General features: G+C 41.9%; 2 pseudogenes; one reads left to right on the top strand and one right to left on the bottom strand.

Annotated features, from left to right (window-relative positions):
• The first annotated feature begins 420 nt into the window (after nucleotides 1-420).
• Nucleotides 421-1830, top strand: LOC103881240 (annotated as a pseudogene).
• An 11612-nt stretch (nucleotides 1831-13442) lies between these two features.
• Nucleotides 13443-16202, bottom strand: LOC116272936 (annotated as a pseudogene).
• Nucleotides 16203-21779: the final 5577 nt, after the last annotated feature.

Raw genomic sequence — 21779 nt, 5'->3', positions numbered from 1 at the left:
CATCCCTTTGCCCCCCACCTCTCCCTGTGGCTTCATCCTTAACTTAAATTAGTGAAATTCTGGTACCCTTAGACCATGATAAGTCACATTATATATATTTTAATTTCCATAGCAACCACTTAAAATACTACACGCAGCTAAGTGCCGTGGCTCACTTATATCCCAGCACTTTGGGAGGCCGAAGTGAGTGGAACATGAGGTCAGGAGATGGAGACCATCCTCGCCAACATGGTGAAACCCCATCTCTACTGTAAATACAAAAATGAGCTAGATGTGGTGATGTGTGCCTATAATCCCAGCTACTCAGGAGGCTAAGGCAGGAGAATTGCTCGAACCAGGGAGTCAGAGGTTGCAGTGAGCTGAGCTTGAACCACTACACTCCAGCCTGGCAACAGAATGAGACTCCATCAAAACAAACAAACAAACAAAAACACTATACAAAGAAATACAGTCAAAAACATTATAAATTAACTGAGATGGAATATTTAAAAAACATTCAAGTGGTCCTCAGGAAAGTAAGACAAGAGAAGAAAAACAGAGGGAACAATCAGGAAAAAAAGATATATTTAAGCACTAATGAGTCAATAATTACTTTCACTGAAAGTGGCCTTAACATATCATCAACAAAATGTAGACATTGGTAGGGTAGATAAAAACATTGAGACACAACTATATGATGTTTACAAGAAACTCACATCAAATCCAGACATAGGTAGTCAAAAGTAAAAGGATGGAAAATATACAGGAAATAATAAAAGAAAATCAAGGGTGGCTATAGTACTCTCTGTTAAAGTAGACTCATAGCAAAGGAAATTACTACAAAGAGAGACATATCATTATTATATACGGTAAACAGATCAATTCTCAAGGAAGACTTACTGATCCCAAATGTGTATGGACCAAAGAACAGAGCATCAAAATCCATGAAGCATCGAATGATTATTTGCCTGGAGGAAGAAGTTCTTCCCTTCATCCCATCTGCTTCAGAACATATGCTCAAAGATTGTGAAGCAAAAGACCTCCAGGAGTTCATTCCTCTTACCACCCAGATTACAGCCAAATTGAAGACACAGGTATTCCCGTTTTCACCACAGATATTCATGCCCCTGCTTCATGCAATGTTTGAAGTGCTGCTCCGGCCAGCGGAAGAAAATGACTAGTCTGCTCCTTTAGAGAAGCAGATGTTGCGAAGGAGTTACTTTGCTTTCCTGCGAACAGTCACAGGCAGCGGGATGAGTGAAACTATAGCAAATCAAGGTGCAGAAAATGTAGAAAGAGTGCTGGTTACTGTTATCCAAGGAGCACTTGAATATCCAGATCCAATCGCACAGAAAACATGTTTTATCATCCACTCAAAGTTGGTAGAACTCTGGAGAGGTAAAGATGGACCAGTGGGATTTGCTGATTTTGTTTATAAGCACATTGTCCCCACATGTTTCCTAGCACCTTTAAAACAAACCTTTGACCTGGCAGATGCACAAACAGTATTGTCTTTATCTGAGTGTGCAGTGACACTGAAAATAATTCATCTCAAATGGGGCCCAGAATGTGTTCAGTATCTTCAACAAGAATACCTGCCCTCCTTGCTAGTAGCTCCAGAAATAATTCAAGAGTTTTGTCAAGCACTTCAGCAGCCTGATGCTAAAGTTTTAAAAAATTACTTAAAGGTGTTCTTCCAGAGAGCAAAGCCCTAAGGACTGGATTTCCCTGTGCCTACTAAGATGAGGAATTCCAGTTAGTTTATAAAGAAGTGATTTTGGCTGGGCATGGTGGCTCACGCTTGTAATCCCAGCACTTTGGGAGGCCGAGATGGGCAGATCACGAGGTCAGGAGATCAAGACCATCCTGACTAACACGGTGAAACCCCATCTCTACTGAAAATACAAAAAATTAGCCAGGTGTGGTGGCGGGTGCCTGTAGTCCCAGCTACTCAGAAGGCTGAGGCAGGAGAATGGTGTGAACTCGGGAGGCGGTGCTTGCAGTGAGCCGAGATCACACCATTGCACTCCAGCCTGGGTGACAGAGCGAGATTCCGTCTAAAAAAAAAAAAAAAAAAAAAAGGGATTTTAGTGTGCCATTCACACTGGTCTTTTTCACATTGTTTTGAGCTTATTGCAGTATATGTTTGGGGATTTTTCTGTAAAATGGGTGTAATTTTCCTAATACAGTTATGTAGCAACAAAAGAAGTTGCCTGCATGCCAGTCCAAATTGTTCTGTATAAAGATGCCCTTGAAAGACCCAGAGTTATCTTAGAACCTTAATTCTTTTTTATTTGAAATTTTAAGTCAAGTCCTTTGTAAAGACCATGGCAGTAGAAAACAGTGCACTTTTAAAAAAATTACTGGATATAAAATGTTTGAAAATTTTCTTTATGTGTGAAGATACATGAAGTATGAGGGGAATACAACAATCAAAATTAGCCTTTCGTAGATAGCCATTTCATTGTTTTAAACTGTTTCAATGCCAATACGTATTCTACAAAAGAGAGTGGTTTTAGGCTCCAGTGTTACACTTTGTAAAATATATGTATATATACATACATTTTACGTAGTGAAATCTAAAAAATTCCCAAAAAACAAAAAACAAAACTTTCATTTTTTTCTTTTTTTTGAGAGGGAGTCTTGTTCTGTGCCCAGGTTGGAGTGCAATAGCGCCATCTTGGCTCACTGCAACCTCCGCCTCATGGGTTCAAGTGATTCTCCTGCCTCAGTCTCCCCAGTAGCTGGGACTACAGGCGCCCGCTAATGTTTTGCATTTTCAATAGAGACGGGGTTTCACCGTAATAGCCAGGCTGCTCTGGATCTCCTGACCTTGCGATCCGCCCACATTGGCCTCCCAAAGTTCTGGGATTACAGGCATGAGCCACCGCGCCTGGCCAAAAAAAACTTAACTAAACATTATGTTTAAAAAGTGGTTGTGATAGTATGAGATAAATTGTTTGTAAAATAGCCGTAAGCTTAAAACGCTAAAATATTCGTGAAATTTACCTACAGCATGATTATACTTACATTAAATGGATTCAAATAAAGCAAAATAAAAAGGGTATAAAATGTAAAATTAGGCTGGGGCACAGTGGTTCACTCCTGTAATCCCAGCACTTTGGGAGGCTGAGGCAGGTGAATCACCTGAGGTCAAGAGTTCAAGACTACCTTGGCCAAAATGTTGAAACCCTGTCTCTACTAAAAATACAAAAATTAGCTGGGGCGTGGTGGCAGGTGCCTGTAACCCCAGCTACTTGGGAGGCTGAGACAGGAGAATAGCTAGAACCTGGGAGGCGGAGGTTGTTGCAGTGAGCTGAGATTGTGCCATTGCACTCCAGCCTAGGCAACAAGAGCAAAAGACCATCTCAAAAACAACAACAACAACAACAACAAAAACATAAAATTAAAGGAAGAGGCTGGGCGTGGTGGCTCAAGCCTGTAATGCCAGCACTTTGGGAGGCTGAGGCGGGTGGATCACGAGGTCAGGAGTTCCAGACCAGCCTGGCCAAGATGATGAAACCCTGTCTCTACTAAAAATGCAAAAATTTGCCAGGTACAGTGGCAGGCACCTGTAATCCCAGCTACTCCAGAGGCTGAGGCAAGAGAATAGCTTGAACCCGGGGGGTGGAGGTTGCAGTGAGCGAAGATCAGGCCACTGCACTCCAGCCTGGGCAACAGAGTAAGACTTTGTCTCAAAAAAATAAATAAATAAAATAAAAAAAACAAATGCCGGACATGGTGGCTCACGCCTGTAATCCCAGCACTTTGGGAGGCCAAGGTGGGAGGATCACAAGGTCAGGAGTTCAAGACCAGCCTGGCCAAAATGGTGAATGTCTGCACTAAAAATACGAAAATTAGCTGGACATGGTGGCGGGCACCTGCAGTACCAGCTACTCAGGAGGCTGAGGCAGGAGAATTGCTTGAACCCAGGAGGTGGAGGTTGCAGCGAGCCAAGATTGTGCCACCACACTCCAGCCTGGGGAACACAGTGAGACTCCATCTCAAAAAAAAAAAAAAAAAAAAAAAAATTAAAGAAGAATGGAAAAGTCAAAAGGAGGTAAAATACACTATGTTAAAACATTTATTTTTATAATGAGCATATCAGACTTTTATAATAGGAAAAACTTAATTTGATTAAATATATACTTTTAATCATTCTGATTCTTTTTGGGTTCCTGGAACTTGTAGCATTATCAGAATCACCTACTTTTCTCTTGCTTAAGGCTGCTTACATGGCTTCCTTGTAGATTTCTTCCCCATTCCTCTGCAATGTACTTTGGACCTGTCTTGAAATTATCCATCTGTGAAGACACAGAATTTCCGATTTGCCTGCCTATGCACAGACATCAACACAGCAGGGAGGGTTCTCTAGGGAAATGCTGAAAGCAAATGGAGATGCTAGAGGAGTTTGGAGAAGATTGATTTTTACATGGACAGTTCCGGGTGCAATTAAGTTGTACTCAAAACCAGATAGGCTAGAAAATATTGGGGAGGTAAATGTGGTTCCATCCTTCAAACAAAGAATAGTGTTTCATATCTGGATAAAAGAAAACCATCAGTGAATCACAAAATCATTAGAGGCAGAAGGCACGTGAGAGACAGGTCACCATGTAGAACAATTCCAGGTGGCTCCATTCACATTTAGCCTATGTACGTGGCGGCCCCTGGGATTGTGCAGTGCGCACCTTATACAATCGTATGCGGGGATTCTGCTGAATCCAGTCATTACCACCCTTGCCCTTCCTCACACTCAGATCTAGGATCCTTTTACAGAGGAGGAAAGGGAGGCCCAGAGGAGCAAAGCAAGTTGTTCAAAGCCACACAGCTAACCGCAGAACCAGACTAACATCCAGATTCTTGAATTTTAGAACAATATTCTTTCCTCTCTACAATGATGGCTGGAAAGGATATTGTCACTCAAAACAGCCACCTCCACCACAGCAGCAAGTTCATTCTTAAAAGCATTTGTTTCACATCCACATGGCGTAGGCTAAACCAGGGCTGTTTTTATAGCATCCCAAATTCTAAATTGAGTGCAAATTCTAAGCACACTTTTCTCACATATGAATTGACAACAATAATAGTACCTACCTCTTAGGATTCTTCTGGAGACAGACGAATTAATATTTGTAGAACTCTTAGAACAGTGCCTGTCATATAGAAAGTACTATATAGGTATTGGATATTATTGTTATTATTTCTATTAGCATGTATTTCTCCCCCATTAATATGCAGATTCTTCAAAGACCACATATGTTTTATCTGTGGTTCCATAGGACCTGGCATGGCTTTGAGGAGTGACGTATTAATGTTGTTTGATGATGGTTGGATGGATGAATGGATGGATGGATGAATAGATGAATGAATGGATGGATAGTTTAATGGATGGATAGATGGACAGATGAATGCAGAGACAGATGGATAAAGGAGTATGAATGAATGAAGGAGGATAGATGAATGGATTAGTGGTGGATGGATGGGTGAAGGAGGATGGATGAATGGATGGATCGTGGATGGATGGATGAAGGAGGATGGATGAATGGATGTGTGGTGGGTGAATGATTGAATTCAAGCTCTTGTGAGTAACACCAGGGAATGAGTATTTCATTGGACTTTTTTCATGAAGAACAAAGATATGACACCACTTACAAGTGATATGTGAATGCTTTCATTTCATTGAATTCTAGAACTGTCAAGGCCTTTGATGATTCATCTTACCCAACTTTTGGCTTGCTGCAGGAAATCACATGACCAGCAGCCTGAACACACAGCTCTAGTTTAAAACTGTGGCAAAGTGAGAGCTCATTCCCTAGGAGGCAGATAGTCCTGTGACTATACCAGTGTAATGATTAGCAAATTATTCTTAAGTCCATTCTTTTCTTTTTTTAGATGGAATCCTGCTCTGTCGCCCAGGCTGGAGTGCAGTGGCGCGATCTCTGTTCACTGCAAGCTCCTCCTCCCGGGTTCATGCCATTCTCCTGCCTCAGCCTCCTGAGTAGTTGGGACTACAGGTGCCCACCACCACACCTGGCTAATTTTTTGTATTTTTTAGTAGAGAAGGGGTTTCTCCGTGTGACTCAGGATGGTCTTCATCTCTTGACCTCGTCATCCACCCACCTCAGCCTCCCAAAGTGCTGGAATTACAGGCATGAGCCACCACCCAGCCCTCTTCTTAGGTCCATTCTATTCCTTCAACTTACCTGCACCTCCTGATGACATTAAGAGTTAGTCTAATTTCCCCACCACCAGGTTTTTTGTTCACTTGTTCAGCAAATATTTAGTGACCATACAATGATTAAAGAGTAAATATGGTTCCTGTTGTCTTGGAGATGACTTTGCTATGGAAGAGACAGAAGAGAAAATAATTAGCTGAAGATTTAAGGACACACTATGGAAAGTGCTACAGAGGAAATGCACAGGGGGAACTGTTTAGACCAGGGCACCCCTGAATCTGCCCCGAGATGCAGGAGAGAGGAGGGGCTGCTGGTTTTCAGTGCTGCAGAGTCTTGGATCTTGGCTCACTGCAACCTCCACCTCTTGGGTTCAAGCAATTCTCATTCCTCAGCCTCCCGAGTAGCTGGGATTACAGATGTGTACCACCACACCTGGCTAACTTTTGTACTTTTATTAGAGACACGGTTTTACCATGTTGGCCAGGCTGGTCTCAAACTCCTGAAATCAAGGGATCCTCCTGCCTCAGTCTCCCAAAATGCTGAGGTTGCAGGCATAAGCCACCATGCCCATACTCCTATGCCCTTACTGTGGTCTTAACCCCACAATGTGACTATACAACTAATCTGAAGAAGGAGGCTATATTAGAATCAATTCTTTATTCCTAAGATACCAGTATCATCAGAATCCATGTTATCATGTCTTTCTTCTCTGTTTACTTTTGCCACTAGGAGAACTGAAGATATCCATGACAATACCAGCAGCAGACTCTCATCTTTTTTTTTTAGACGGAATCTCGCTCTCTTGCGCAGCCTGGAGTGCTATGGCGTAATCCCAGCTCACTGCAACCTACGCTTCCTGGGTTCAAGCAATTCTCCTGCCTCGGCCTCCCAAGTAGCTGGGATTATAGGCGCGTGCCACCAAGCCTGGCTAATTTTTTGTATTTTTAGCAGAGACAGGGTTTCACCGTGTTAACAAGGATGGCCTCAATCTCCTGACCTTGTGATCCACCCACCTCAGCCTCCCAAAGTGCTGAGATTACAGGCATGAACCACCACACCTGGCCTCTCATCTCTTTATGTGATGCAAACCCCTACATTCCCCTGACCTTCCAAATCCTTCCACTGTTTTCTCTGAAACAGTGTGGCATCAGCCAAAACCCCTTCGTGTTAAAGCTGTCCGCCAATGTTTTTCTTAGCCTCTTGGTCTTACTAAATTTAAACCGTCGCCTGAGAGATGCCTGTGCAACCCTATCAAACAACAGTGCTTTCTCCCCACCCAACATCCTACCCAATTATTATCATTATTATTATTTTGAGATGGAGTCTTGCTCTGTCACCCAGGCTGGAATGCAGTGGCGTGATCTCAGCTCTCTGCAGCCTCTGCCTCCCAGGTCCCAGTGATTCTCCTGCCTCAGCCTCCTGGATAGCTGGGATTATAGGCACATGCCACCATGCCCAGCTAATTTTTGTACTTTTAGTAGAGATGTGGTTTCACCATGTTGGCCAGGCTCGTCTCGAACTCTTGACCTCAAATGATATGCCCACTTTGGCCTTTCAAAGTGCTAGGATTACAGGCGTGTGCCACCGCGCCCAGCTGTACCCAATCATGATCACTGCTTCTAGGTTACTCCTTTCAGCCTCTCCATAAAGTCTCCATCTTTTGGGGACCTTATTCTATAAGACCACACTGTCGTTGTGACCATCTACAGCTCTGCAGGCTTCCCTTCTTCTTCGCTCTTGGAAGAGTTTAGTTTCTGGATTGACACCTTCCTCTCCACCAATAGTCCCACTGCATTTTTTGGTTGTTTCTGCAACTATGCAAATGATCCTTCTAATCATTTGACCTTACAGTTCCTTGGTTTTCTCGTCTCTGATGGTTGCTTTTGACCCACCTATGCAACTTGCAGCCTCAGGGATAGCCAAGATGCCATTGTCACTCACTGTAATTCTCTAAAATCTGGGTCCGACCACCACATCCCACCTTTTTGCCCCATTCTTTCTAAAACCAGCCCTCCAAGAGTCCTTTTACTCCACCCAGACATCCAATCCATTGATCCTCACACACAGACCACCCTCCTTGTGTTCTCTGGCTCATCTCCAGAGACACTCTCCGCATGCACTCTCAACTTTTAGGCCCACGTATTCCACCTTTTTGCTCTCCTTTCTTTTGTCACAATTGTCCAGTAAAACACCAAGCCTGGTGAAAATCTAGCTCTTCATACTCCATCCACTCTTGCCCCTGAAAAGCTGAATATAGAAAGAGTAAACAAAACCAATCTTACTAGTTGGTCTCATTTTTAAAATTAATGACCACAAAAGTGAGTCCTCCACCGTGCTTAGCAATCCCATAACAATTCCCTAGTCAACCCGCTCCTCCATGATCTGGAGAAACTATTTCATCTTGTATTTTCTCAAACCTCTGATTCCCCCCCTTTCTTCCTCTTCACACTAATCTGGTGGTTCTCTAGCTTGAGCACACATCATCATCACTTGGAAGGCTCATTCTTTTTTTTTTCTTTTTTCTTTTTCTTTTTTTGAGATGGAGTTTTGCCCTGTCTTCCCCAGGCTGGAGTGCAGTGGTGGGATATCAGCTCACGTCAACCTCTGCCTCCCAGGTTCAAACGATTCTCCTGTCTCAGCCTCTGGGGAGCTGGGATTATACGCACTCGTCACCACACCTGGCTAATTTTGTATTTTTAGTAGACCTGGGGTTTCACCATCTTGGCTAGGCTGGTCTTGAACTCCTGTCCTCAGGTGATCCTCCTGCCCCGGCCTCCCAAAATGCTGGGATTACAGGCATGAGCCACTGCACCTGGCCTTGGAAGCCTCATTCGAACGCCGATTCTGGAACCCCTTTCCAGGTTGCGGTTGTGGTTGGGTAGACCAGGGGTGGGGCCCAGGAATGCGTATTTCTAACAAATTCTCAGGTGATGCTGATGCTGCTGGTCTGAGGACCACGCCTTGAGAACCACTGTACTAACCTAACCTCACATTTCATTGGGGAATTAGAAACAAACTGAAAAGGACCACATCATCTTCCTACTACGCATTACTACTATGCGTACGCAAGTGTACACATTATCTTTATGTCCACCCACCTTCTCCCTTATTACAATGGTGATAGATCTCTGCTCCAACCCATGGCCAATCTTCCTGTGCATTTGTCTTATCCCTTCTTGCCTACAAGATAAGAACTGTGCTTTTGCAATTGCCCTTTTGTTTTTTTCTCCTAAGCATGCAAACATGCTGCAATATCTCCTCTTTGGGGAAATGCCTCACTTGATCTCACATATTTATTTAGCTGCCAACTAATTACTCTGCTTTTCCTTCAGAGCAAAATTCTCAATAACTTTCTGTGTACCTCCAATTAGTCTCCATATTATTCTCTCTTGGACCCACCACCGTGTGGACTTTCTTCTCCACAACTGAACCGAAACTTCTATTGTTAAGGTCAACAGTGGCTTCGCGTTGCTAAATGTAACAGAAGTCTCAGTTCCCATCTTACTTAACCATGCTTGATGCAGCTGATCCCTCTCTCCTTCTTAACTTTCTTCCCTTGGATTCCAGAATACCACTTTCTCAGTTCTACCCCTCCTACCTAATTCGGAGGCTACTCCTTCTTAGACTTTTTGTTACATTCTTGTAGTCTTCCTGATTTTTTTTTTTTTTTTTTTGAGATAGGGGCTTGCTCTGTTGTCCAAGTTAGAGTGACATGGCACAATCTTGGCTTACTGCAGCCTCGACCTCCTAGGCTCAAGCCTCCCAAGTAGCTGGGACTACAGACGTGCACCACCACACCAGGCTAATTTTTGTATTTTTTGTAGAGATGGGGTTTCCCATCTTGTCCAGGCTGGTCTCAAACTCCTGAACCCAAGCGATACACCCACCTCAGCCTCCCAAAGTGCTAGGATTACAGGCGTGAGCCACCTCGCCTGGCCTCTTCAGATTTTTCAACACCATAGTGCCCAGGGCTCAGTCCCCACCTGCCTTCTCTCTTTTAGATTCACTTCCACACAGGAGATTTCATATACCCTAAGGCTTTCAATGCCATATATATGCATTGATGGATTCTAAATTAATACCCAGCCTCTCCCCAAAACTACAAGTACTTAATGCTACCACTTATATTAACAGGTAGCTTTATTTAATTAATTAATTTATTTTTTTTTTGAGGGAAAGTCTTGCTCTCTCATGCAGGCTGGAGTTCAGTGGTGTGATCTCGGCTCACTGCATCCTCCACCTCCCAGATTCAAGCGATTCTCCTGCCTCAGCCTCCCAAGTATCTGGGACTACAGGTGCACACCACCACGCCCGGCTAATTTTTGTATTTTTTTTTTTGACTCTTCACTGCTTCTTTATTATGATGCACCCACAGTACAGAACCTCTCACACATCTGTGAAAGGGGAAGGTTACATTTCTTTTTGGGGAGCACCTTCATTTTTGTTTCTGTTACCACCTTGAAGAAAGCAAATCATTTCCAAAGAAGAACATTTTAAATTCCAAGTGTTTAAGACTCAGCTTGCTTTTGTTGTGTTTGAAAAGGAAGTAGCATGTTTTAGCCAGAGGTGGAAGATAGTTTTGTGACATCTTAAGTTTGATGTGGATCAGAAGTCTTCACTGTCTGGATGAACAGGTCTATAATTTTCATATGCAACTTTTCATGTCAAAACTGTTTCACTTTTAACCTGGGAGGCAGAGCTTGCAGTGAGCTGAGATCACATCACTGCACTACAGCCTGGGCAACAGAGCGAGACTCTGTCTCAAAAATAAATAAATAAATAAATAAATAAATAAATAAATAAATAAATCAGAAATGTTTCATTTTTACCTCTACTCACAAAGAGATGCTGTTTAAACACACACACACACAGAGCTAAATTTAACACCAATCATGAACCACAGCATTACTAACAGGGAAAATGAACTTTTGCTGCCCTTTCCTGCTAAAACAATGAAATACTAAAACACCAAAAGATTTATGAAGCTAAAGTGAAGTCCTCAAACCAATAACAACAGACATGTCATTCTCATTATACTTCAATAAAAAATCAGACAACAACCAGCAAATGCATTGGTAATATATATATTTGAAAGTTCACCATTGATTCATGAGGTTTGGATTACAATTTATTTACAATAAGTGAGTTCACAAAAAGTAAAGAAAGAGGAAGGGAAGAGGGACGGAGGAAAAGAGAAGCTCAGAGAGAGAGAGAAAAAAAGAGAAAGGTGGGGGAAGAAAGGAGGGAGGGAAGGAAGAAAAGGAAATCTATATTCATAGACATCATAATATGGGATGTTTATTTCCAGGAGAGATACTATTGCTGCTATCGTGCACAAGAAGCAGCACAAATTCACATTCCGCTAGATCACAATTTGCTCAACTTTCTTTCAAGATGCACAATCCTTCTTTTAGATTTTCAAAATTAAATATAGAAGAATATAAAATGCAATGCCAATATACCTACTACAAAAATCCTTTGTGGCTCATTCCTTAACTCCACTCAGAGAAGCAGCTGAGCCAGAATACAAAAATGAAAATATTGATGTGCAAATAAAACATCAGTGATCATGTCTGGTGCCACCGTTTTGTTACAGGGACTGTCACCTTATGATAACATTGGTAATAGCATCAAAAGAGAATCTCTTCATTTCCTGGGCAGGTCGGTGCATCCAATTAAAAGGAAAAAAGGAAAACGAGGAAAAAAAAACACCCCAAACCTCCCAAAACTCTAAACACTTAAAAATGCCAGTAACATCCATACATCCCTTTCCCATCCCACCCTCATCCCCACAAAAAATAAAAAAGCTTTTAAAGCTCTAAATATACTTTTTTTGTTGTTTCTTTCCATAGTGTGATTGAGCCTAAGCCTATACATTTAAGTATAGCAGGTGCAATTACAAGCAAGTCCTGGCTCTGCACCCTGGACTATCCCACGCATAGGAGGTGCAAAATAAATTAAACCCTTTCATTTGGGCAAACAAGCCCAAGACGAAGGAGCATAACCCTGCTTGTGAGTATCCAGTGGCATCGAGGGTATTATTTATTTCTTATTTTTTTATTTTTTCTTTTCTCTTATAAAAAGCAGTCAAATGTTAGGGAGAGCAACATATAATAAAATTCAAAAGGACAAAAACTCAACACTGAAGGAAAACAACTGAGGATACTTGCACAATGAGAAAAAGAAATGCATGCTTGATTCAAAGTATGAGATGGGTGAATTCACTCACATAATTGTTCTAGGCCCACAGCCTAAGGCCTCAGCATCCTTCTAAACCACAGGGTTGTGTGTATTTTTCTCTTCCAAAGACACTCTTAATCCTATCCCTGAAACCCATATGGTAAGGATAAGGTTGGAGTGATCATCACTCACTAACTACAGTATTTGCTATTTTAAAACTTATGTTTATATATAGTTCTGGAAATTATGAAGCAAACAAAATATAACACAAAGATGCGTTTGTCACAATTAACTCAAGTTGCAGCAACAGCAGAATTGTGGGAATGGGCAGAGAGAGAGGGCTGCTGCAAATGCAGCAAGTAAGTCCTGAAATATGTCACATAGTGCAACAGTCAGATTACTTCAGTTGCTCTGTGTCACCGCACACAACATGACTAATGTTGCGTTGTCACTTTCCACTAAAAGAGAAAAAGACAATGTTCCTTCACAGAAGTTGCCCTATGAATTTTAGACATACAGCTTTAATTGATTCTTTAAATATGTCTAAAATTTGGCTTTATTCTTCTCAGTTTGGAATGATCAACATACAAAATTGACATCAGGGAGGATAGCTGTAAGTGTTCACCTTTACTCTCGAAGACAGGGTAAGGTGCAAAAAAGGATCCCGGCCTTTCTCATTTCAAATGACTGCATTTCATCCCAATGGGCAGAGATTCTTCATAAACCTGTGATTTTAATGTCTTTTACCTAAAAAGATGAATTAACAGCAAACCAAAGTTTACGCCATCAAAAATAGATATAATGCGGAGTTGAAACTAAAGGGCTAAAATGACAAGGACTAAAAAGGAGAAGATTTGTTACAAATTTATTTTTTATCACTTTGTTCCAGCATTTTTGAAGTCAGTTGTTTTGTCTTTGGCAGCCTCTGCCAACCTTACAGTGAATCCTCATCAATGTTCTTTTTTTTTTTTTTTTTAAATCTATTAATTCCATTAAACCATGTTGTGTCTAGTGTTGCATATGACTTTTTTTTTACTGCTGGTTTTTTTTTTTTAAGGAATTAACCATGCCAGTTTTTTTTTTTTTTTTTTTTTTTATAAAGTTACCGAGATAACAATATCCATAAATAGCTGACTCTTACGTACACACTGTGACCTGATAATCCTGAAAAACTTTATGGGAGAGAAAGTCAGCAGCTTTTTTTCCTTTTTCTTGAAAACAATAAAACTGCACATTCTACTTTATATTTAAATGTAAGGAAGAAAATATACAAGCCCATATTTATATTGTATTTCTATTAAGAGCAACAGTAGTTCATACGTTCATGTTTGCTACCGTCACAATTCAACGCAGGAACACAGAATCAGCTGTATCATACCATGAATACTGCTGGAACTGATGGTTTAGGATTACCAGCTCACTGCTGCCATGTCCATAACAAGCAAACGCATCCTGGAAATAACCCCCCAAACATATATCTTTCAGTACGTAATAACGCAACTGCATTAGGTAAGTACATACTGTACACAAGTTTTATTAGCAGTTTAGCTACCCTAGAACATCTCTGGTATGTGTGTTCAATGATACATGCAGCTAATACTGGTCAGGTACTGAAATCTGTGATGTCCCAGTGCCTGTTTTCAAAGGATTCAAGCCATTGATTTGGATTCACCATAAACTGACGCACGAATTCAAAATTCCCTTCCCTACTATGTTTATCACCTCTTCTCTTTTAACTCCTAATTTTAAAACTAAAGGAGTACCAGGACTACCTGGTTACTGGAAAGATGTTCACCCCAGTAAACAGAACTTTTATCAGGGACCTTTATAATTCATGACCCCATTCCACGTGGACATTCAACTCAGGAAGATGTGCAAAAGAAAAAGATGTCAAATTACAGTCAAGTTATCCAGAGGAGGATGTTACACAAACTTATAAGGAAATGACAGTCTTTTTTTCTTCCTTTACTATAAATACATTTAACAGCTTAGCAGACAGACAAGCTAAATTTAAGATTGTTCACATTTGAAAATTGTATCATACTCTCTGCTAGTGATAAAGAACTCCCAATAATGGAATTTTAACATAGCAATTTCATTAACAAATCTTTGAAGCCCGATTTTTTTAAGAGGGTTAGAACAGTGATTATGTTTGCAAAGTTTTGAGAAGTCCATCTGCTGTCCAAACTGTGGATTGAAGTCCTTATTTTTCTTTTCCTTTACTTAGAGACAGGTATATACAGTGCTGTTGTAATAACGAAACAAATGCAAAATCTACCATAAAGTTGCACAATACAGAAAACTGTTGCTCCATCTTCTGCTACATAAATGTGTGACTCCACCAATTAGCAATGTTGCTGTCATTGTTTTTGTTAAGTTGGAATTATTCCATCATATCTAAGACCTCTCTTTAACTCCAGATCTTCCCATTTTTTCCACAATTCTTCACGCTCCTTTTCTTTCTTTTTCTCACGCTGATGATCTGACTTGTATGTGGCTGTCAGCTCGTCAAACACGGTGCTGTTCATTTCTATAAATGCCTTCAACACATTGTACACCAACGCCACAATAGCCGGATTCCAATGTTCTTTCGAAATCCTGTAAAGCCTGGAAAACATGATGCGAAGGATGACGTTAGAGTTTTCTTCTATCAAACTCATGATGTATTCATTATTCCAATACTAGAGTGCTCTTTCTGCCACCTGAAAATGAGGGCTGGATACACACTTGGCAATTTGTTTAAACAAAGGTTCTTGGATTTTAACACATTGTGAAGGTTCAATCACATCCAGTATTTCTTCCAGTTCCCTAAGGAACATGACCTCTTTCTGACTACATGTTTTAGACCAAAACTTCATTAACCCCCTAATAACTGGTTCTGTGAGTGAAGGATCTTTCTCCAGAAACTGCACTATACAATATGCCAGCTGTGCATGGCAGAGTGAGAAGCTCCTGACAGTGTGTAAGGAGATCAATACTTTCACCAGAAACTGTGTTCTGCCTTAAGAGGTAAAGCAAAGCCATTGATAATACTTTCTAATATTTCCAGCAGTTCAGCTACACCATTGAAGTGTTCTGTTTCATAAACAAACTTTAGGAAAATATTGTTAATCTGTTTTCAGATGAATGCTCTAAGACTGAGAAACTTCCCATAAATTCTGTGTTAAGACTGTTTTAAAGTAGTCCCATTCCCGAGGATCTTCGCTGTCAAATAGCTCCAGAAGTGAGATCATCAGGCAATTTTCCAAGCAATCTACTTATTAATCCTCCCGAGGAGGTGTAGTTTTGTCCCCCTTTTACAGAAGAGGAAACTGGGCACATAAGGGTTAATGAATGTGCCCATGGTCTCACAGCTAATAGGTGGTAAAGCTAGAATTTGAACCCCAGCAGTTAAGGCCAAAAGTCCATGATCTCAACCACTGCACTATACTACCTACTGATATTCCAAATACCATTTTTGTATTTTTAATAGAGATCGGGTTTCACTATGTTGGCCAGACTGGTTTCGAACTCCTGACTTCGTGACCTGCCTGCCTCGGCCTCCCAAAGTGCTGGTATTACAGGCGTGAGCCACTGCACCCAGCCCATTAACAGGTATCTTAGTCCAAAAATAAATTCTTGATTTCTTTCCCCAAACTTAACTCCTGCCCTAGTCTATCTTATCTTCAATGGCACCTCCAGCCTTAAAGTTGCTCAGACCAACTTTGGAGATGTTCTGAATTCTTCTCTCTCACTCTGTAGAACAAATGCGTGAGCAAATCCTACCTATTATTACATGTGAAATGTATCCAGAATCCAACAATGTCTCCCCATCCCATCTCAACCATCCTAGACCAAGCCATCAGCATCACTGGAGTGCAGTGGCACTATCTCGGCTCACTGCAACCTCCGCCTCCCAGGTTCAAGTGATTCTCCTGCCTCAGCTTCCCGAGTAGCTGGGACTATAGGTGTGTGCCACGACGCGAAGCTAATTTTTGTCTTTTTAGCAGAGACAGGGTTTCACCAAGTTGGCTGGGATGGTCTTGATCTCTTGACCTCGTGATCCGCCTGCCTCGGCCTCCTAAAGTGCTGAGGTTACAGGTATGAGCCACCGCACCCGGCCTATCACCTCTTTTAATTGATCTTCCTGCTTTTATGTCTGTCTTCCCATAGTCTAACCCCTCATTGCATGATCTGGTCCTATCTATTCTCTAACTGTGTCTGTCACTGCTGTCCTACTCTCTCACTCTGATCCAGCTGCACTCATATCTTAATTGTTCCTGGGACAAGCCAAGCGTGCGTTCACCTCGAGGTCTTTGAAATGCTTCTCCATCTGAAATGCTGTTGAGTTGCAGGTGATCATTTCCATTTTCATGGTTCTCACCTTACGGCTTCCTTGCCAAGCTTGTCTAACTCACATTATTTTGTTGTTGTTGTTGTTCTGTTTTGTTTTAAGCTTTTGGCAGCCTGAAGTCATGATTTTTAGTTTCTGTCTCTAGTGATAAGTGGAAAAGAGGGATAAGGAAGGGGCTTTAGTGACCCTACAAGAAACAGAAACTAAGAACCCATAACAGTATTTTCTCCCTTGGACACCCTTGCATCCTTCTGCTGTAGTTGAGATAAGAAAATTAATGGCAGGGAGAATGCTGGGGCTCTCCTCCAGATATGGGGAGGTGCCAAAGACTTATGTTTATGCCTCCGCAAAATTCATAGGTAGAAACCGAATCCCCAAGGGGATAGTATTTGGAGGCAGGGCCTTTGGAAAGTGATTAGGTCATGAAGGTGGAGCTGTAGTGAGTGGGATAAGCGCCCTCATCAAAAATGCTTGAGGGGCCAGGCGCGGTGGTTCATGCCTGTCATCCCAGGACTTTGAGAGGCCGAAGCGGGCAGATCACTTGAGGTCAGGAGTTTGAGACCAGCCTGACCAACATGGTGAAACCCCGTCTCTACTAAAAATACAAAAATTAGCCAGGTGTGATGGTGCTTGCCTGTAATCCCAGCTACCCAGGAGGCTGAGGCAGGAGAATCACTTGAACCCAGGAGGTGGAGGTTGCCTGGGTGACAAGAGCGAGACTCTATCTCAAAAAGTAATAAAAAAGAAAAATGCTTGAGGGGATGAATACCGCGCTCTCCATGATGTAATAATTACACATTGCATGCCTGTATCAAAACGTCTCATGTACCCCATAAATATATATACCTATTATGTACCCACACAAATTAATGCAAAGTATCCTCTCATTCCTTCTGCCATGTGAGTACATAGCAAAAATACAGTTTTCTATTAATATAAATCAGGAATTGGCTCTCACTAGACACCAGATCTCACCTTACCACTTACATTAACAGGTATCTTATGCCAAAAGTAAATTCTTGATTTCTTTCCCCAAACTTAACTCCTTCCCTAGTCTACCCTATCTCCAGTGGCATCACCAGCCTCAAAGATCTCAGCACCACCAGATCTCACCCTTACCACTTACATTAACAGATATCTTATGCCAAAAATAAATTCTTGATTTCTTTTGATAAATCAGAAGAGAGGCCAGACACCTTGATCTTGGACTTCAAGCTTCCAACACTGTAAGAAATAAATTTTCCTTGCTTCTAAGCCACCCAGTCTATGTTACTTTAGTATAACAGCCAAATGAAATAAAACAGGGGTGACTGTGGAAGGCGACCCTGGTGGGGAGTCTGCCATCATGAGATTGAGGGCTATATCACTATCCATGGAGGCATCTGGGGCCTAGAATACTATATAAGTCTATTTTGTCATGAAGAGTTTTGAGACATAGTCCCTATGTGGCCCCATAAACTTAACAGAACTTCTTTTTTTTTTTTTTTTTTTTGAGGTGGAGTCTCATTCTGTTGCCAGGCTGGAGTGCAGCGGTGCAATCTCAGCTCACTGCAGTCTCTGCCTCCTGGGTTCAAGTGATTCTCCTGCCTCAGCTTCCCAAGTATCTGGGATTACAGGCACCCACCACCACGCCTGGCTGATTTTTTTTTAATTTATTTTTTTTAGTAGAGACAAGGTTTCATCATTTTGGCCAGGATGATCTTGATCTCATGACCTTGTGATCTGCCCGCCTCGGCCTCCCAAAGTGCTGGGTTACAGTCATGAGCCACTGCACCCGGCCCGGAACTTTTTTAAAATTTATTTTACTCTAAGTTCTGGGATACCTGTGTGGAAAATGCAGGTTTGTTACATAGGTATCCATGTGTCATGGTGGATTGCTGCTCCTATCAACCCATCATCTAGGTTTTAAGCCCCGCATGCATTAGGTATTCGTCCTAATGCTCTCCCTCCCCTTGCCTGCCACGCCCCGACAGGCCCCAATGGGCGATGTTCCTCTCTCTGTGTCCATGTGTTCTCATTGTTCAACTCCCACTTACGAGTGAGAACATGCGATGTTTGGTTTTCTGAGTTCATGTCCTTTGCAGGGACATGGATGAAGCTGGAGGCCACCACTCTCAGCAAACCTATCAGAACTTTTTATCTCCTACATTGTAGTTGCTAATATTTCTTAAGCTCTGAATTCCAAACTGAAGAATTCAGAAATTAAGAATTTCTTATTTTTATTCTTTGTTATAGTTATTTGTGGACAAAGCTTATTTCACATTTTGGACTGTAAGCATCTCAAACCTTAGATTTTATAGCTTTATCATCTCTTCTATTTCTACAAGCTACAGAGTAGGTCCAGGCTGCTAGTTAACATTTAGGGAGCACTTCTTATGCGCTAATGTGTAAGTGGTTTGCAAACACGGTTGTGCTAATTTCCCTCTCTTTATGCATTTTCCTTTGCAGTATGAATCTGCAGCATTTTCCTCAAGTAATGGAGTCAGTTTCCCCAACCATGGCATCTAGGATGGCCTTGTGGCTTAGTCTGACCAAGAGCATGTGACAGACATTATGCCTAGACCTCAAGAATCCTTGCATATTTCTTTTCTTTTTCTTTTCTTTACTTTTCTTTTTTTTTTTCTCTTTTCTTTTCTTTTCTTTTCTTTTGTATTTCTAGATGGAATTAAGCTCTTGTTGCCCAGGCTGGAGTGTGGTGGTGCTATCTCAGTTCACTGCAACCTCTGCCTCCCAGGTTCAAGAAATCCTCCTTCCTCAGCCTCCTGAGTAGCTGAGATTACAGGCGCCCACCACCATGCCTGGCTAGTTTTCAATATTTTTAGTAGAGAAGGGATTTCACCATGTTGGCCAGGCTGGTCTCAAACTCCTGACCTCAGGTGATCCACCCGCCTCGGCCTCCCAAAGTGCTGGAATTACAGGCATGAGCCACCACACCCAGCCCTGAAACCTTGCATATTTCTACAGTTTCCTGGAACCCTGAGCAGTCTCCATTTGAGCAAGCCCCAACTAGCTTGCTGGAGGATGAAAGCCCACATGGAGCAGAGCCATGTCCTTCCAGCTGAGGCCATCCAAGATCAACCAGCCCAACTGGCCCAGCAGCTGACTTCAGACACGTAAGCCAGCCTAGCTGAGCCTCATCCAAATTATAAACCAACAAAAGGCAAATAAATAGTTGTTGTTTTAAGTCAGGAGTTGGCAAACTATGGCCTGTGGACCACATCTGGCCTGTCTCCTGTTTTTGTCAATATTATTTTGTTGGAACAGAGCCTCACTCCTTCCTTTATGTATTATCTATAGTTGCTTTCATATGATAACAGATCTGAATAGTTGCAATGAACACCATATGGCCTGCAAAGCTTAAAATATTGACTCTCTGTCTCTTCACAAAAAAAGCTTGCAAACCTTGCTTTAAGTCACTAAGTGTGGGAGTGGCTTGTTATGTCCAGGAACTAAACCATGTACTTCAAATTATTATCTGTTTTATTATTATTATTATTACTATTTTGAGATGGATCTCACTCTGTCTCCCAGGCTGGAATGTACTGGAATGATCTTGGCTTGTCACAACCTCCACCTCCTGGGTTCAAGCGATTCTCCTGCCTCTGCCTCTCGAGTAGCTGGGATCATAGGCATATGCCACCACGCCCAGCTAATTTTTATGTATTCAGTAGAGATGGGGCTTTGCCATGTTGGCCAGGCTGGTCTGGAACTCCTGACCTCAGATGATCCACCCACCTCGGCCTCCCAAAATGCTGGGATTATAGGCGTGAGCCACCGAACCTACTCTATTATCTGTTTTAATCATCAGTTTAACTCACTGAGGGTTGATCATGCCCATTTTACAGATAGAAAACTGAGGCATAGTGAAGGCAAAAAATTTGTACACAGTGGGGTCAGGAGAAAACCCAAATATCCTGGCCTTACAGCCTTATGACATTGGCATTAAAACTGTGTTAAATAATGTTCAATAGAAGAGTACCTGTCTGAGTGAATACAGAGCTGAATAACTGCTCAGGTTTGGTCAGTTCTTATGAGGAAGGAACATGGATAGTAACAATCCTTGAATCAGTGGTATATACTTCTGGACACAAATGATTCCTCATGGAAAGGGTTAGACATTTCCACCATCTGGACCTTACGAGTTCCTGACAAGTCTTTTACATATGTATCTCTAATGGATGGCTCAGAAAAATCACTGAAATATATTATGTGTGGGAAAGAGGAAGGAAGAAAATAAGTAAGTGGGGTGGGGTGTCAGGCGTTCAAACCAAGAGTGACTCCATTTTGAACAGGGGCTGGGTAAAATGAGGCTGAGAGCTGCTAGACTGCATTCCCAGCAGGCTAGGCATTCTTAGTCACAGGATGTTTATGGTTAAGGGAACAGGTTAATATTGTTTGCTAAACAGACTGAGGATTTAACAGACCCAGGAAATGGCCTGATGTCTTGATATCAAAAGCATGATTTGTTTAAGAATAAGTTTTGCAGCTTGGCCTGCAATCCCAGCACTTTGGGAGACAGAGGTGGGCGGATTGCTAGAGCCCGGTAGTTTGAGACCAGCCTAGGAAACCCTGTCCCTATGAAAAATAAAAAAATTAGTCTGGCATGATGGTGCACCCTTGTAGTCCTAACTACTTGGGAGGCTGAGATGGGAGGATCGCTTGAGCCCAAGAGGTTGAGGCTGTAGTGAGTTTGATCACACCACTGCACTCCAGCCTGCGTGACAGAGCAAGACCCTGTCTCAAAATAATAAGAAGAAGAACAGAATGAGTTTTGCTTTAAATATAGTAATACAGATTTTGCAGAAAACAGTAGTTACAGAAAGATGAAAAATCCTTTATCCCAGCACCTTGTAGTAGAGCACACCACCCCGTGAGTTTTTGACATTTTTATCTTATATTTGAGCAAACATTGTAACTAAGGTGGGCGCGTTCTTCCTTTTGCTTTTGGGAATGTCCTGCTCTGTCTGTGGAGCAGCCATTCTTTTATTCCTTCAGGTTTTTTTTTTTTTTTTAACGGAGTCTTGCTCCTTCGCCCAGTCTGGAGTGCAGTGGCACCATCTCAGCTCACTGCAAGCTCTGGCTCCTGGGTTCACACTATTCTCCTGCCTCAG

This window comes from Papio anubis, unplaced genomic scaffold, assembly GCF_008728515.1.
Source record: "Papio anubis isolate 15944 unplaced genomic scaffold, Panubis1.0 scaffold267, whole genome shotgun sequence".
Taxonomy (NCBI): Eukaryota; Metazoa; Chordata; class Mammalia; order Primates; family Cercopithecidae; genus Papio; species Papio anubis.
This window is presented reverse-complemented; position numbering and strand designations above follow the sequence as displayed.